This window comes from Heterocephalus glaber, unplaced genomic scaffold, assembly GCF_053883595.1.
Source record: "Heterocephalus glaber isolate CG9 unplaced genomic scaffold, H.glaber_assembly_v1.0 deba00001465, whole genome shotgun sequence".
NCBI classification, from domain to species: Eukaryota; Metazoa; Chordata; class Mammalia; order Rodentia; family Bathyergidae; genus Heterocephalus; species Heterocephalus glaber.
Genome location: NW_028258312.1, coordinates 3,704,230 through 3,722,644, shown reverse-complemented (window position 1 = coordinate 3,722,644; position 18,415 = coordinate 3,704,230). Strand labels below are relative to the sequence as shown.

Genomic DNA, 18,415 nt, shown 5'->3' with positions numbered 1-18,415 from the left:
TTCTGGGCCTGGGGCGTGAGGGGGACTGGTGGTTCCTTTAAGAGACCACGGGAAGGAATTCTGGATATCTTGGGCTGTTAATACCCAACTCTTCTACTTTGCAAAATAAAATCAAAGAACAAACAATCTGTCAAATAAACTACTGTACTCACCACTATTTCTTTATGTCAATGTGAGGGTGAGACACAAAGCACAATAGAGACTCTTAGTTCATACCCATAACACTAATCAAATGTTATTATTTCTTAATTATCTTTTAGTACTTTCTGTCCGCCAGGCATTCATCTAACTGTTTTACAAATAAATATAACTTAGTTATCTTCATAAGGATCCTGTGGGGAAAGAATTACAATTAAATCTGACTGATATTTGAGGAAACTGAGGCATAGAAAACTTAAATAACCTATCCAAGTCGCAAAGCTGGTAAGTGGTAGAAGCAGAATTAGAAGCAGAATGTAAACCAAGGCAGTCTATGCTCTTAACCACTATACTTAACTTACTCTCATTCTCTAATAATAAAATAATGGCATGATTTATACAACTCCAAATTTCTGTACTGAGCTCATTCTCTTTCAAAAATCTCAAAATTTCAGGACTGAACTCACTCGCTTTCAAAATCTGCTTTTACTCTGATACTGTTACCTAAGCCAGATATCTGCTTTTCATTCCCTAAAGTTAATGTGTCACTAATAATCAACCCTATTCCCACCTATCTGTCAGGTTGTCCATTCTCAATAGCTTCTGCTATGCCCTTGTCATCTCTCCTTTGTCCCTCACAGTAAAATGCCCCCATGGTTGCTCTGACACTTCTTTCACTTCCTTTTTTCATTCTTTCTCTAGTCAACACAATCTGGTCATACTACTTCCACTCTTAAGAAACTTCTCATCCTCTAGGCCAGTGATTCTCAGTGTTTCTCCATGGAGCATTGATCTCAGAATCACTCTAAGGACCTTCAATAAAAAAGGATTTCTTTTACTCATTTTAATCATTTTAATCCTTACTTACACTTTCAGTTTCTCGCACTAGAGAAACTATTCAGTATTTACACATGTGTGTCCTATTTATTTCACTTAAGAGGATGGCCTCAATATGCAACCATTTAGCTATAAAATGAATAATGGATAGTTTGAAATATGAAGAAAAGGTTCAAAGGGGTAGGGGTGGCAGGAGGGGAAGGGGAGAGATCAGAGTTACAGGCTGGAATCTGGAAAACATCCATATATAGCTTGTGTTTAAAACTATAGGAAGAGATGTAGATAGAGACTAGGCTGGAGGTCATCAGTGGGTGGGAAGGAAGAGTCACTGAGATCAAAGGAGAGAAGGGTGTGTTTCCAGAAGAAGCACATACAACTATGTACGCTACACAGTACTCGATAGTGTGATAAATGACTGTTACTGTTTTAAGTACTTATCATAACATGCTGTGCTTTTCATCCTTTAGAGCATAATCCTACTTATATAAAAGAGTTTACTGTAAAACAGTGTGCTGCTATGCCAGTGGTAGCCTCATGTGTCTCGTGTTTAACTGCGTATGTGGATAATATCGAGGCCATCACAGATGATTGACGTATACCTTCTCAGTTTGCACTTACAAGTTGGCACTGTGTGTGGTACTTTGCAATACACATGGATGAAATTGCCTAATAACATATTTCTCAGATTATATTTCCATCATGTGTCACATGACTGTATTGAAATTTAAATTTAAAAAATTTGGCCCATGTGCAGTCTACTAATTAGAATTTTTTCTCCAAACCACTGTTTGTTCAATATTCGTTTTGAAAATCTTTGTAAAACAAATCACTCATCTGATGTCTTGTTAATTCTTGAGATTTTTAAAAAATTATATGGAAAAATATTTAAGTACTTTTCAGTTTTGCTTTGGTTGAGTTTGATTATATTTGAATATTATTATAGGGTTTTTTCCCTTGTATTGCTTTTCTTTGAATAATTTTAATTTTTGTATATGTATGTGTGTTTAGTGAAGGATAATAAAGTTATACATAAAAAGAGGATTTCTTCTGCTTCCATGGTAGGCCTATCAAATCAAAATTTCTGGAGACAAGACACAGGGATGAGAATTTTAATAAACTCCTTAGGATATTTTCACATGCACCAAAGTTAGAGAATCATAGGTCTGTTAAATAAACTCGTTTCCACTGCAACTTACAGAGGTCTTCCTTGACTTGATTCTTGCTTAGTCTCAAGCATCTTCTCCTATCAGCTACCTCTCCCTCTGCTGAGTAACAATATTTAGCTGTATCATTCACTCTACTATCCCATTTGCACTGCCTTTGTGTGTATTGCTATCTGAATCTTCCATCTTATGAGCTCCTGTCCATCTTCTGAGGATGCCTCCTGAGAAGCTCATGTAACTTCCCCTGCATTGCTTTCTCAGTGCCATCTTTCTTGAATGCCCCATCCTATGCATTCCTCCACCATCCCTTTGCCCTACAGAGACCCTTTCTAGATCTTTCTAGATGTTCAATAGCTATGTGCTTAGTTATCTGCCTCTCATGCCACATGGAGAACTCCTTAGGGGGAAAACTTATATTTTTCCGATTTTACTTCCACTTCTACCACAGCCTGAAACATAGATACTGACCAATATTTGTTGAACAGATACACATAGTTTACAAAGCTTCATGAAACACATAACTCCACATTAGGAGAATGCTATGGATGGCATTAAGCATCTGCGAAGTTCATGAGTTGAAAATTTAATCCCTGGTGTGGCTGTATTTAGGAGCCAGGAAGTAATTAAAGGTTAAATTACAAAAAGAACATCCTGATGCTAAAGAATTAGTGACTATCTTAGTCACTTTCTTCTTGCTGGAACAAAATATTCAACACTCACAAGTTAAAAGAGGAATAGTGTTTTGGGTTCACCATTTGTAAAAGTTTCAGTCCAAAGCAGGACAGCATGGCAAAGGGGCATGGCACAGGAGGCTTGCTTATTGTGTGCTAGTCAGGAAGAAGAGAGGGATCAAGGGAGGAGGAGGGATGTATAACCTTCCAGGCAATGCCTACAGTGAACCACCTCTTCCCACCAGGCCTCACCTCTCAGCATCAAACCCAGCTATAAACATATCAGTGGACTAATCTAGGGATGAGTTGCACACACCCATGATCTAGTCACTTTACAAAAGCCCCACCTATGAGTGCATGAGGCTTTGGGGAGACATCTAGATATAAACCATTACAGTATTACAGTGACCTTATACAAAGTAAACCAAACAACTCATTCTATTCACTTGTCTGTGTGAAGACACAGCAAGAAGCTTCATCTGCAGTCCTGGAAGAGAGCACTCTCCAGAACTGAATCCCGTACGAACCTTGATTTTGGATTTCCAAGGTCTAAAGCTGAGAAAGTAAATTTCTGTTGTTTAAACAACACAGTCTATAATATTTTGAGAATGTCACTTGAGTAGACTAAGACAGTAAGTATCAAGAAATGGAACATCATCACAGAACACCCAGGCCATCCTTTTCCTTCCTAAAGCCAAAGGGGCTAATGAAACCTTCTCCACTGCCACACTCAGAGTCAGTCAAGGGGAGATTACTTGACAAATCAGTATTCATTGCACTTTTTTCCACTATGTGCTAAAAATTTTCAGAAAGAAATTGAAATCAAATTTGACACAAGTCTGTATGGCTGGAATAGAAATTCCGTCCTTTAGAAAGGAGCACTCAGCAACTGAAAGCAAGGATACTGGGAATTAGATGTAATAGATAAGCTGCTTTTATAACCACATGCTGAAACTAACTTAAATTGGCTAAGTGGATAGGAAAATCTTATTTTTAACCATATCAGAGTACTTTATAAAACTCAGGCTTAAAGATGCAGCTGGAGACAAGAAACAATTTGAACTGGGGATGTGAACACTCTGCTGAAAATCTCCCTGCTCCTCCGCTTTGTCCCGTTCATCACTTTTGTTACTCATAATCAAATGCATGGGTGATGGTTGATAGAACACTTAATTTTCAGATGTCACAGTTGTAGGTGCTAAAGGAACATTAAATGAACTCTCTGGGAAGAAATTCAAAGATCAAATTGAGTTGGGAGTTCTACTCTGGCTATTCCAGTGTGATCAGGGGCAATTTCAGAGTCATGCTGGCACATGGCATCCCCAACAATGGATATGTGAGATGGAGGGACGAGAGGAGAGGATAACACCTTAGACATCTACCACAAACAATAGCTTCACTGATATTAGAAAGACAGCTTAAGTTGTGAAAACAGCTTCAACACATAGGCCCTCAGTTTATGATAGTCTCTAAGTCAATATCCAATCCCTTAAATAGGGGGATCTGAGCAAAACTGAATTTAAAATTTGTAGCAAGGAATCTTAAGCCTGTGTGTGTGTCTCATCTCTACAGTGAGATAATAGGCAAATTTTTCAATCCCTCTCTGGTTCTGTTTCCTCCTCTGTGAAATGGGCATCTATGTCATTAAGTTATGAGAATGAAATATATTAATACTTGTAGTCAGGCACAAAGATCCACATAACATTGTTTCAAATAAAAATTATCTAAGTGAGCAGAACACATGTATTAGTGTTCCACAGCTCTTACAACAAGTACCAAAGCCTGGGTAGCTTAACAACAGAAGCGCATTTTCTCTTGATTCCAAGGCTGGAAGTCCAAGATGCAGTGAGTCAGTAAGCTTCACTTTTTACTAAGGCCTCTCTTGGCATAGCTTGCAGGTGTCACTGTGCCTTCATGTGATCATCTTTCTGTGATGTTGGTGATTTTTCTTCTTCTGTGTCCAGATACCAGCTCCCTATAAAACACTGTCAGGCACACTGGATTAGGGCCCACCCTGAAGGCTTTATTTTCAATATGGGCAACATCCTGAGGTAGTGAGGATTCAACATATGATTTGGATAAGAGAGTGCACAGAATTTAGCCCATAACACTGGGAACAGATACCATTTTAACCACCAGCTATATTATTTAGTCTTTCTGTTGCCATGGCAGCTTTTTAAAGAGACAGAGAGACTTGCATTACAATAATAACTACTCACAGAGATAAAAAGACTGAGGTAACATGATGCAAAATCATGACTCCCAATCAGATATTTTGTAAGCCAAGATCACAATACTTCCACAGGTGGTCTCTTCCACTTCTGCTACTGTAGCCAGGGTTTGCAAGGGAATAAATTTAACACCAAACACATAATTTAGAGGATTATTTTATAATATTCATCCCAAAAGTCAAATGTAGAGGAGCACAAGAGATCTGCCCACACACTAGAGACCCAGAGAATCTAGCCGAGGGCCTGGATCCCACAGCAATGGCCTGCACAAGTCCAGCTAAAGACCTATAGCCCAAGGCAGTGTCCTCCATGTGTCCAGCCAGAGGCCTAGAGCTCACAGCCATGTCTCATGCAAGTCTGCATCAAGGATTGGCACTGGGAAGGCCCAAAGGTCAGTGGTGGAAGCTAGAAAGCCTGCTCCAGGGGGGTAAAGCATCTGTACCACCAGGCTGAGGGATCTGCACTGCAGTCAGAAAGTGATGCTCAAGGTGAAGACCAGAGCTCCCCTGATGAGAACAGTAGCCATTCCCAGAGACAGCAAGGACCCAAGATCCTCCCACAATGAGAACAGCCGAGTTCATATCAGGAAAACCAGCCGCTGCAAGCTTCTCTGAGAAAATCAACAGCAAATGATCTTCCCCCCAAGTTCTCTTTTTTCCCCTCAGTTTGGTCTTCCGTGCTTAAAACTACACTGATTCAGTTCAGCCGACCATTAGTGAACCAAGTTGACCACTAGTTAATCCATAATCCATCACTACTCTCGGTGAGAGAGTTATGAGGATCTGAAGTCCATCTGGACAAGGCAGAGCAGGCCTGTGGGGACAGCTCCCACACAGTGTAGAGTAGTAACCTGTACTTTGGACAATTTAGTGGGCATGCAAAAAATGGAAAAGAAATTAACTACTTTGAAACAACAGCTGAATACTGGCATCTGAGGTTTGCTCAGCTATTTTTCACCAAGACTGTTCAAGTCCAGCTGAAGACATCCTTGACAGTGAACTCTAATTTTAAAAAGTTTTGAAATGGCCATGGAAATGTTGTTGAGATACAGGTAGATCTGATAGGAACACATTCACATTTTTATAAAATCCTGCTCAGGCTTTACTCAAGTACAAATTGGATTTCACTCTCTCACAGCTACCTCATCGACTGGTCCAGAAAATACAATTCTGTTTACTCCACAGCCGTAGTCCCAAAACTGTCTCTTTAGAACAATCACACAATCATCTGAAATTGAGGGACAAGTCTTATCAGATGAATTACTAAAACTGTTTGACTTTACAACACTTATGTGGCCAAGTATGTTGTAGTATTGAAGTACGAAATTGCTGTTTTCTTCAGTGGCTATAGGCTTGGAGTGGAAAGCAACTAAGCAACAGCTAAGGCAACAGGCCTGTGGGTTAAGAAATACTGCCATGCTTTTTGGTGGGAAGTCATATTTTGACCTCTAAATTATGAAGTAATGATGATTGCCAAAACCTAGCTTTAATTAGATACAATCTTTCATTTTATCTGTGTCCCTCTTCTTAGGTAATAGCATCAATAGCAAAGTCTTTTCCACACTTTCTGCCTCTTCTTTCCTCCTGTGCCACACTCCAAATAAACTAATGCACTGAAAGAGAGATGGTTTGAGTTCCACTTCAAATGTTGAGTTGAGTACACACATTCACCTCTTTCTCAATATCACATTGAAATAAAAAATAACCAAACATACATTGCAAAGAGAACAAGAGAGAGGTAATGGTTATGAGTGGAATGATGAGTTTCAGCAGACAGATGAAAGACAGAAATGGAATGATGTACATGACCTGCAACACAGCAATCACTCTCTTGGGATGTATGTCAGAGAAACTGTCACCTAGGTCTGTAGAGGACATGTACACAGGTGGTCACTATGTTAGTGAGATACTGGAAGAAAGTGAGAGGAATGGAGAGTTAGAGGAGTGGATGCCTTCTTCCAGACATTAGAAAGCATAAGGAAAAGTGAGGACCAAAATAAATGAGAATCTAGTGAGAAAAGTAGTAGAAGAAAGTACATTACCATTCATATAAATTCAAGATTAACACAAAAATACATATTCTAAAAGACTGCATATATCTATATATCTATATGACATATCAAAACAATACTGTGGGTAATTGAAGAAGAGATGGATGGAAAAGAATGAGGGTAAGATTATAAAAGAAAGGAAGCAAAACAAAGAAAGCACCCATTTAAATAGCTGATAACTGTGTGTTCTGCACATGGTCCTTGCAATGTTATAGGAAAATACACTGAATAGAAGTGGATTGGGTGAAACAGGGAAAGGAAAGCCACATCTCAGATTGGATTAGAAAGGAACCCATCTGTGTAGGATCCCACAAATTTGTACCGAAAAAAGTTACCTGAAGACATATCCTATTCATTATAAGCACGTCTAAACAATTTTATGTTTTCACCATGTTAATACATTAATTAGATGTAAAAATAAAGTTGAAAGTAAGAGGTACTTGTAGTTCATTGAAAACAATCTGCTTGCTTTACTTTTTGGGAAAAAAAACACAACAAGGGAGAGAATGTCTAAAGGAAATGTGGGCTAAAACTTTAAAATACAGAATGGCTACAATCTAATATAATTACAATTTTGATTTTTTTCTTCTGTCTTTATTAACAAAAATCTTTCAGAAAACACAAATAGAGGCTCTGGAGACATTCTGCCAAAGGGCAGTTATTCAAGATGTCGATTTATGCTTCCCAAAGCCTTTCGAAAACATGGGTTTATTAGGATCTGAGGGTTACTGGATCTTTTATTCACAAAAGCCAAGCCTACCAGCAATATGAAACCTCTACTATTTGAAAGGAAAATACTAATTAACCAAACCAAGAGTTAGAAAAAAATCTAGAACTCCAGTGGGAAAACAACTTTATTGACTCACCATGTTTGTCATTGACATACCAAGGGCAAGTCTCATGATATTACACGGGAAGTCAAATTCAGTGAGAAGAGTTTGCTTTGTAATATGACAGTTGCAGCCAGATCTTCCTGTCTAGATGAAGACACCATCCAAATCCTAGAAAAACAAAACAGAGGGTAAAAGCTCCAGGAGCCACAAATAATTTCTCTCTAATCATCAGGATGGCTTTTTGCTTTCGTTGCAATTATATGGAAGTTTGGAGCTGAATAGGGAAATAACACAAAAGCATTAGCTTGGAAAATACTCATACAGTTGATGGATTGTATGTACACTGAGTTAAATAAAGAAAATGAGGAACTTTTAAGAAAATTCAAAGACAAAATGAGTAAATCCTTAAAGCTCTTTCACTTGCTTTCTTCTCCAAGTTACTACTGTACAGTATTTTGGGGTGACATTCAAATATCATTAGAAAGGTTTCTAATGAAACTCGAATCCATATTCTCAAAGCAAAATAAAACTATTTACAATAGGAGAACTAAATACATGCTTTAGAATATAAAAACAGAAAAGTAAGGCCAGCAGAAAAGGCCCAGATCTTTACTGTATTGATGATCCAGCATGCCTGAGTAAGTTTTATTTTCAAGCGGTGAGACCATGGGTGTGAGCCTTAAGATCATTGCCAGAAAGGGATAATCTTAAAACCAGGGTAGGTAGGTAGGCTCACATGAAGCGAGAGTCATCACTATATTTGATTTAGAGTCAAACCAAACAGGATAACAAGTTTTAGAAGAACAGTACCTTCTATGTTGAAACAGGTCCAAAAACAAATTCACCTACTAACTCAAAGCAATTTATACCTTAGCTCAGCTCTTTACTGTACTCATGATTCAGGGTCTCTGAGTGATTTTTATTGTCAAGTAATGATACCATGATTGTTGATGTACAGTAGAGCCAGCCCAGTGAAGGAGGGCCTTAAAATCACCAGGAGAGCCAAGTGGGGAGGTTCTCATAAACTGAAGAGTCTTCACGGTGTTTATATAGTGATAACAGTAAATTGCACTTGGCTCTTCTATAACAATAACAATTATACAACAATCACCAAAAAAGTCATACGTCAAATTAAGCAGTAGATGCCAAAGCAAATAGTCAATATAATCAGCTCTTTTGCTGTCCTGCATTGTCTGAGGAGAAAAGTACAGCGTCGGCTACCATGACCTTTGAAGCTGCTTTGTTTGTGGTGCTGGGGGCATTGATGACACTGGCATTCTGATTCACAGAAAATTTTCCAAGGGCCAAAAAACAAATCAATATACTTTTTAAGTGTTTCTATTACTGAGTGATGTGTGAAACAGATGCCCTCAACTTACCATTAACCCTTGCTACACACCCTTTGCAAACTGGAGATAAAGTAGGGCTCAGGGATTGATGGTAGAGGGAAATAAATGAGGTTCCTAGCAGGGGTGAGGGACAGGTAGGGGACAAACAAGCACTCAGCAAATATTGAGGCACTGCTCACCATTCTGGGGCAGAGAAACACTTCTTTCTTTCAGGCAGCTGCCATGCTAGGTGGAAGGGGCAGACAAGAAGCAGCAAATAACTAAACAAAGCAGTTGTAGATAATTTCATTGCTGTGGTAAAAATATTAAATAGACAATATAATAAAGAGCCACTGAGACTAGCAGGGATTTTGGCAGGTGCAGCAAGGCCAGTGGAATACAATGAATACAGGTGAGAGTGGTACAGATTAAAAGGGTTGTCTCAGGGTGTCTCAGCTTGGATATTACTGACATGTGGCACCAAATAATTCTGTGTTGCAGGGTGCTGTAGGATTTTTAGCATTGCTCCTATCCCCTACTCAATACATGCCAAAAGCATTTCCACAGCTTCAATAACACAAAATATCTCCAGGAACCTCCAAATGTTCTCTAAGACATTTGAGGATCTTTGGTTGAGAATTACCAGGGTTTGCACAACTTTAGAAGCAGGAGTGATAAGCAAAATGCTTAACTCACGTAGCATAGGAAACAACCAATTAGTGCTGTCTGTACACAATTCCCATGGCTGTTCCAGCGTGTTCTAGATGAATGTCAGTCCTGTTATAGATCATGGTATGCAGTTTGGCTTTTATTGTAATTGTCATAGAAAGTTATAGTAGTATTTTCAGAAAGAGAGTGGCATCATTTCTTTCATGTTTTCAAAAAGATCACCTTGGCTTTAAGCAGAGAATACATTACCTCTTGATAAGAGGCCATGGAAGAAATCTACATTTGAGATGATGGTGACGTGGCCTAGTGTCACAGCAGGGGAGGTAAATCAAGAAAATCAGAGTAAATTTTGTGGTGGAGGGCAAATGAAGAATAAAATGTTATAACTAAGTTGTGGCTTAATGAATGAATGATGGTCATTTGTTAAAATTGGGAAGACCTAGGAAAAAACAAATTTTAGAGGAAAAGTCAAGAATTCTCTTTTAGTCATGTTAAGTTTTAGATGCCTGTAAAACTTGAAGTTGTTTAGCAGGTTTTTAAATGCTTGAGTCTAGAGCTCTGTGGAGCAGTCAATTTGACATACAAGTTCGATTACCACCAGCATAGGCAACATGAAAACAACTCATATGCAAAAATCTATGTTTACAAAGGTAACTGATACAGGAGAGGAGACTATTTAAACCATAGTATCTGATTATCTTGTGGAGACTAATTTAAATTTGTGACGACTTCCCTCTCATTGATTCCCAATTCTTCCTTATTTTACATATAGATTAGTCCTTTTCACTCTCAATTAACAAATAGATATACCTATTTAATAACAGTCCTTTACATTCTACTAAAAAGTCTTGACCAAATATCTTTGTGCTCCTTTCGAGATTTCCTGATAATGTCAAATTGAGTGTAAATCTACTGAACACTAGGGTGAGGCCAGGAACAGGGAGAGAAAAGTACATAAGGTGTCTGTGTCGCAATATCATTCCTTACTCTTAGTACCAGACAGTTTTGGAATTTCAAATAGGTGAAATACCACCTATTTCCTCAATATTCAAAATATTGAGTCATATTTCACTTTCAATTTATTTTTATTTTTTTGTACCAGGGATCAAACTCGGGACCTTGTGCTTGCGAGGCAGGTGGCAGAACCACTGAGCTAAAATCCCCAGCCCTCACTTTCTATTCTTAATTCCTGACTGCTCTAGCAGTTTTGAAGGACAGATGTTATTCCGTTAGATTCAAACCTCATTCTACTTGATGTTTGTATATACTACTGTTAATAATATATGAAATCTTATATTTAAATAATGAATTTTGGTTTTTCAAAGCACTTACTATACTGACACACTTTTTATTTTCACCACAATTTTGCAAGAATAATGGATAAGGTAGATATTTATACAATTAAAATAGGGAAACAATTGCTCAACCAAATTAAATTATTTGCCCAATGTCGTACAGCTAGGGAGTGCTAGTAAAGTAGCTGGGACACATATGTTTGACAATTACTGCTGAAAGAATAAACTGTTCCTCTAGACATAAGTTCTCTACTCATGTGAGTAAATACCTAGTAGCACAATTGCAAGATCATCCAGTAAGAATGTGTTTAGCTTAGTAAGGAATTGACAGACTGTCCTCACAGTGGCTGTACAATTTTGCATTCCTACAAGCAATGAATGAGAGTTCCTTTTACTTCACATCTTTGCTGACAGATGGTACTGTCGACATTTTGGATTTTAGTCATTCTATTAGGTGTGTAAAGGCCTCATTTTAATTCACAGTCCTCTGAGGTCAAATATTTTTGAGCGTGTTTACTTGTTATCTACATATATTCTTTAGTAAAGTGTTCATATTTTGCTCATTTTTAAGCTGGATTGTTTCTTTACTTATTGTTAAATGTTAAGAGGTCTTAATATATTTTAGATACAAGTCCTTTATGAGATACACATTTCACAAATATTTTCTCCCAGTTTTTGCCTCATCTTCTCACTGTCTTTGTCAATGTCCTTTGCTGAGTTTTATAATTTTAATGAAATTCAACCTAATCAATTTTTCCTTTCATGGATCATGCAGTCAACATTACACTTACTCTCATTCCCAATCCCAGGGCCATGTAAATTTTCTCCTGTTATCATCTAGCAATTTCATAGTTTTTCACTTTACATTTACATCTATTATCCATTTTGAGATAATATTTGCAAAAGTATAAAGTCACTGTCCAGATTCAAATTTTTGCTTTGGACATCTAGTTGTTTCAGAACCAGTTTTTGAGAAATCATCCTTTCTCCATTGAATTAAATTGGCTTCCTTGCCAAAGATCAATTGAATCTATTTCTGGACTCTTTTCTGTTCCATTGATCTATATGTCTATTCCTTTGCCAATACCATTATGTCTTGATTATTACAACTTTATAGAACATCCTCAATAATTTTAAAATGCCCTTATAATAGCACAAATCATCACTATTTGATTAAACATTTACTTCCATTTCTTGGCACATACCAATTCTTTTGTAAAATTCTGTTTACACTGACTATCCCTCCAGGATTTTTATTCTCTCACTCTACTTCTTTTTAACTTGGAAAATTCTTGCTTCACCCATTCAGAGAAATCCACTAAGCCTGGCCCAGGTTGGTGAGGTAGTCCTCTCAAGGGCTTTGGTAGAATTCTTTACCTATTATACATTTAGGAATTATCATCACATTTTAAGTATTCCCACTACCAAGATAGAAGCTGGTATATATGAACATTCAAAAGTTGGTTGAGAAAATAGTAATTTATATTTTTATGTATATAAATGCATCCTAACTAAAAACTAGGCTAAAGAGAACAGTACCCATGGAATGGATCTGGAGAAATGAATGACAGTTAGCTGGTAGGAAGATGGAAAAATTTAGGAAATAACTGCCATGTTTCCAAAGAAAAAGTCAATCATATGTTTGGACTCATATTATTTTCAGTAGTCATTAGTGTTTGTTATTCATTCATTCGTGTAATACTTTTCTTGGACAGAATCAATCCACACAGAATAAACTTGGTAGGTATACAGCCCTTCAGCTCATTTGGCTTCCTCCAAACAGAGGACACTGCAGCCTGGCAACCTATTTTGCTAGAATACACAGGGACGAGTGACCAGGAAGCTGCTTGCTTCCAGATGGTTCACCAGTTTGTTCTCAGACTATGAGAAGATAAAATGCAAATTCTAACTGAGCTGGAAACCATCAATTTTGAACTCATGTTCCCAGCTCATGTATGAGAGGGTCACATTGAGAGTGAATGAGCCCAGAGTCCTCCAGAAGAAACATGCCAGTGGACCAGGGCTGCAAATGCTGCATGCCACACCATAGCAGCTAACTAGAACCTCTAGAGACAGTGGCAACCATGGAGAGGGACCAGATCAGCAGTGAAGGTAGGAGTCCCACCACAGCATTCCTCTCTCCCCAGTGGCACCCAGAGATGTGACAGAGGAGCGAAGCACACCAGTGGAGTAGAACAGAGGAGGCTGTGCAAGGGCTGGAGGGGCCAACTCAACTCAGGTCTCAGAGCAGGCCTGGGCAACAGCCAAGGAGACATACAGGGTAAGGAGACTGGGGTGGACCTCTGAGGGACATCCAGAGAGTTGCTGGCTGAAGACTCAGGCCCCAGCCCCCACAGCCAGATGCCAAGATCAGCCTGCAAGTCTTGTGGAGCTGAAAGAGTAGAGTAAGTGCAGCAAAGATTTCAGCTCTGACTTAGACACTACCATAGATCTGTGGACACCAGAGAATAGCTACAGACTTGGGGTCAGAGAAATTTTTTCATTTTTCCTTTTTCAGTTGTTTGGGTTTTTATTTTTGTTGTTTGTTTTGTCATTTTTTTCTCTCCTCTCAACTGTCTTTTTTTATTTTTTGATTTTTACGTGTGAGTGAATATTGTCTTCAGCTTTTCTGGTTCACTTTGATTTTCTTTTATTTTCCCACACATTCTTTCTCTCCTGTCTTCTCCTGTTTCCCAAAACTTGGGTAATCTTCCTTAGCCCTTTAGCTTTGCTTCTAATATCTTTCTCTTGATTTATTTCTCTACCCACCCCCATCCCTCTTAAATCCCCCCTAAGGTAAAATCACTCTACTTAGGGACAATTCATTGCAGACAAGTTCATAGTTTGTGTTGGATTTTAATATGTAACTATAGATTTTTTTTCTTATGATTAATGGTAGCAAATTAATAGTCACCACAGTCTGTCAGTTTCTAGGCTATACTTGACGCTATTGTTATTGCTAATTGTACTATTTAAGCCAGGGTATCATACCTGCTGTGATCAGTTGCTCTTCCTTGTATGACAACAATGTAATTGTCTGGGGTCATGATTATTATAATCTAATACCAAAAGGACTGAGTGGTAGGCCAAAGAGCAATTTATCTTCCCTAGAAAATTGGGAAGGTACAATGTTGGGACAAACTCAAAGGTTGAGAGCCAGCTATACCTAGAAGACATCTCTGAAAAATAGTCATTTTCTAGGGAGGCCTCAAAACTAGTGATAAAGCTACCTACCATAGGCAATTTACAAGTATCAACACAAAAATGAATTTTAAAAAAAGGAAATGATAAGACATGAAGCAAGATGCAACCTTAGACCTCCAGCTCACCCAGGGCAAGTCCAAGGGACAACAAAGTGGAGGAAATCAGAAGCCACCCAACCTGAATTATCTGAAATGGTAGCAGCAGAAGTAACAAAACAAATGAATGAGGTTATAGAAAAAATAAGATCAGAAATAATTTCTCAGGTAAAGAGACGATCATAATGAAGGACTTGGCTAGTAAATCTAGAGTAGAGACAGATTTTTAAAAAATAGAGGAGCTTAGGAAAATGATGAAAACCATGAAAGCCCAACATATGAAAGAAATGGATCCATGTTACAGATTCAAATGGATATCTAGGAGATTAAAAATTCTATTGAAAGTATATACAACATAATGAACCAATGTGAGGACAGAATATCAGATCTAGAAGACAGGATTGCAGTTACTGATCATAAAAAGAAAGATTTCTTAAAAATAACAAGGGGTTATGAAAAATCAATCCAACAGCTTCTAGATAATGCAAAGAAGAGCAATATAAAATTGATCAGAGTCAATAAAAGCAGGAGACAGTGCAAACCACATAAAAAAACCTCTTCACAGAAGCAATGGCAGAAAACTTCTGAAGCATGGAAAATAATTGACATGCAGATAAGGGAGGCATATAGAACTCTAACTAACCATGACCCAAAAAAACTACACTAAGGCATATAATAGAATTAAAGAAATTCAGAATAATAACAATGTTAAAAGGTGTTAGAGGAAAGAAACAAATCACTTGTAAAGGAAAGCCCATCAGAATCACAGCAGACTTATCAACACAAACCCTTAAGTCAAGGAGAGCTTGGACTGAAGTATTTCAAGTCTGAAAGAAAACAACCTCCAACCCAGATTGATGTACCCCACAAAACTATCATTCAAAATCAATGGAGATACTTCCATAACAAAGAACACTTGAAGGAATCCATGATCACCAAACCAGCACTCCAAAATGTTCTGAAGGATATTCTACAAAGAGATAAATAAGGAAGACTACAAGTCCATGAACACCAAAAGAAAGAATCCACCAGTCAAATAATTAAACAGAAGGTAAAGAAAGGGAACCAAAAACAGGAAAATAATATGACAAGGATAAGTTAATACATATCAGTAATAACCTTCAATATAAATGGTCTCAATTTACCAATCAAGAGAAACAAATTGATAGAATGGATCAAGAGACAAGATACAACTATATGCTGCATGCAAGAAATACATTTAACTCAAAAATAAAAATCACAGCCTGTAATTCAAAGGACAGAAAATAATACTCCATGCCACAGTAAACCAGTAAAAAGCAGGAGTAGCTGTTCTATTTGCAAACAAAGAGGATTTCATGCCAAAACTGATCAAGAGAGATGAAGAAAGTCACTAAGTATTTGTTAAGGGAACACTCCAACACAAAGAGATAACAATCTTAAATATATATGTACCAAATACCAGTGCACCCAACTATATAGAATAAATGTTAACAGACACGAAAAATCAAATAAGCACTAATACAGTTGTAATGGGGGACCTCAATACCCCACTGTCACAGACAGATCAACTAGACAAAGCATCAACAAAGAAATACCAAAATGGAGAAAAACCTGTGAACAAATGGTAAATGTCTACAGTAAATGTCTACAGTGTTCCACCCCGCAACATCAGAATACACATTCTTCTCAGCTCCACATGGGACATTCTCTAAAATAGACTACATAGTAGCTCACAGACCATGGTTAAGTAAATGAAAAGGAATGGAAATTATCCCATGCATGTTATCAGATCAGAGTGCAAAGAACTTAGATATCAATGGCAAAAGAAACAACAAAAACTATATAAACCCATGGAAACTAAGTGACAGCCTCCCAAACAACCAATGGGTCACCAATGAAATTAAAAAAGAAATCAGACAGTTGCTACAATTAAATGATAATGCCAAAACAATATACCATAATTTACATGATGCAATGAAAGCAGTCCTATGAGAGAAATTAACAGTTGTGAATTCCCACATCAGGAAGACAGAGCAACCTCAAATAAACAACCTAATATTAATTCCCAAACTTCTAGAAAAAGAAGAACAAGTCAAGAATAAAGTTCATACAAGGGAGGAAACTACAAAGATCCAAGCAGAAATTCATGCAATTGAGACTAACAAAACAATATAAAGAATCAATGAATCAAAAAGTTGATTCATTGAAAGATCAAATAAAATTGACAAATCCCTAGACAAGCTAATCAAAAAAGGGAAGGAAATACTCAAATCCACCCAATTAGAATGAAAAGGTTGAAATCACAACAGATTCTGCAGAAATCCAGAAGATTATCAATGCCTATATTCTAATAGGATGGAAAACAAAGAAATGGACAGATTCCTAGATACATATGAATTACCAAAGCTAAATCAAGAAGATATCAAAGTTCTAAATAGGACCAGAGCAAGGGGCTTCCCAGGAACCATCCCTCCCACTGCTCCCAGCACAGAGGAAAGGGCTTTTGGGCCGTCTTCTGTCCCACCACTCCTGGACCAGAAGTAGGAGCTTCTGAGCCGCTATCCCATTGCTTCTGGTCCAGAGGAAGGGGCTTCCTGGCCACCATCCCTCCCAACGCTCACAGCCCAGAGGAAGGGGCTTCTGGGCCACCACCCCTACCATCGCTCCAAGCCCCTGTCCCAACTCTCCCAGCTCAGAGGAGGTGAGCCGCATGGGTGCCAACAGCACCCTCCCTGCCCGCACACCCCCTGGTCAAAATGAGAAAACAAGTAAATAAGTCTCAAAACCAGACTTCCAGATCACCTACAGCAACCCAAAAGGGAAATGAGATGGAACACTCTGATACTCAACCACCTGGACCCACTGAACTGGCAACAAAAGGGGATCTGGAAAAAATGAAATCAGAAATAATTTCCCAGATAACAGGAGAAATTGTGCCCCTAGTGCAAGACATGATTAATAAATCTAGAGAGGAGCTCAGGAATATGATGGAATGCCAACATAAGAAACAAATGGAATCCATAAAACAGATGCAAATAGATTTCCAGGACATGAAAAACTCCATTGAAAGTCTACACAGCAGAATGAGCCAATGTGAGGACAGAATTTCAGATATAGAAGATAAGATTGCAATTAGTGACCAGGAAAAGAAAAATTGCTTCAAAATTATAAGGGAACATGAGAAATCAATCCAGCAGCTGCTAGATGATGCAAAGAAGAATAACATAAGACTGATTGGTCTGAATGAAGAAACAGGAGAGAGTGGAGATGATATAAAAAAGCTCTTCACAGAAGTAAGGGCAGAAAACTTCCCAACCAGGGGAAAAGAGCGTGACATACAGATAAGTGAGGCATATAGGAATCCAAATAGCCTTGATCAAAAAACATCTACACATAGGCATATAATTGTTAAGATTCCAGAAACACAACAGAAGAACAAACTTCTCCAAGCAGTCAGAGAAAAGAAACAAATTACATACAAAGGAAAGCCCACCAGAATCACAGCAGACTTCTCAACACAAACCATCAAGGCAAGAAGAGCTTGGAGTGACATATTCCAAGCCCTAAAAGAAAACAGCCTTCAACCCAGATTGATGTACCCTGCAAAACTATCTTTCAAAATGGATGGACAAATAAGATACTTTCATGACAAAGAGCACCTTAGGAACTTCGTGAATACCAAAGCAGCCCTCCAAAGAATTTTACACAATATCCTAGGAACAGACATTGAGGATCACAACCCCAGGAAGCAAAGCAGAATGAACTCATCTGGCATGACAAGAAATTAAATGTAAAGGGGGAGAACCCAACAAAAAGAAAAAGTCATGGCAATGACAAGTCAATACGTTTCAGTTATAACCATCAATGTTAATGGTCTCAATTCACCAATCAAAAGAAATAGACTGGCAGAATGGGTCAA

General features: G+C 38.0%; 1 long non-coding RNA gene across 1 annotated transcript in view; it reads right to left on the bottom strand.

The window, feature by feature from the left end:
* Positions 1–338: 338 nt before the first annotated feature.
* LOC110348524 (uncharacterized) overlaps positions 339–18,415 on the bottom strand; it is a 187,960-nt gene continuing 169,883 nt past the window's right edge. Inside the window, exons 3-4 of the long non-coding RNA XR_002393842.2 lie at positions 7,957–8,091; positions 339–4,794 (exon numbers count right to left, since the gene is read on the bottom strand). This is a non-coding gene — a long non-coding RNA (uncharacterized LOC110348524). The remainder of the gene's footprint in view (positions 4,795–7,956; positions 8,092–18,415) is intronic.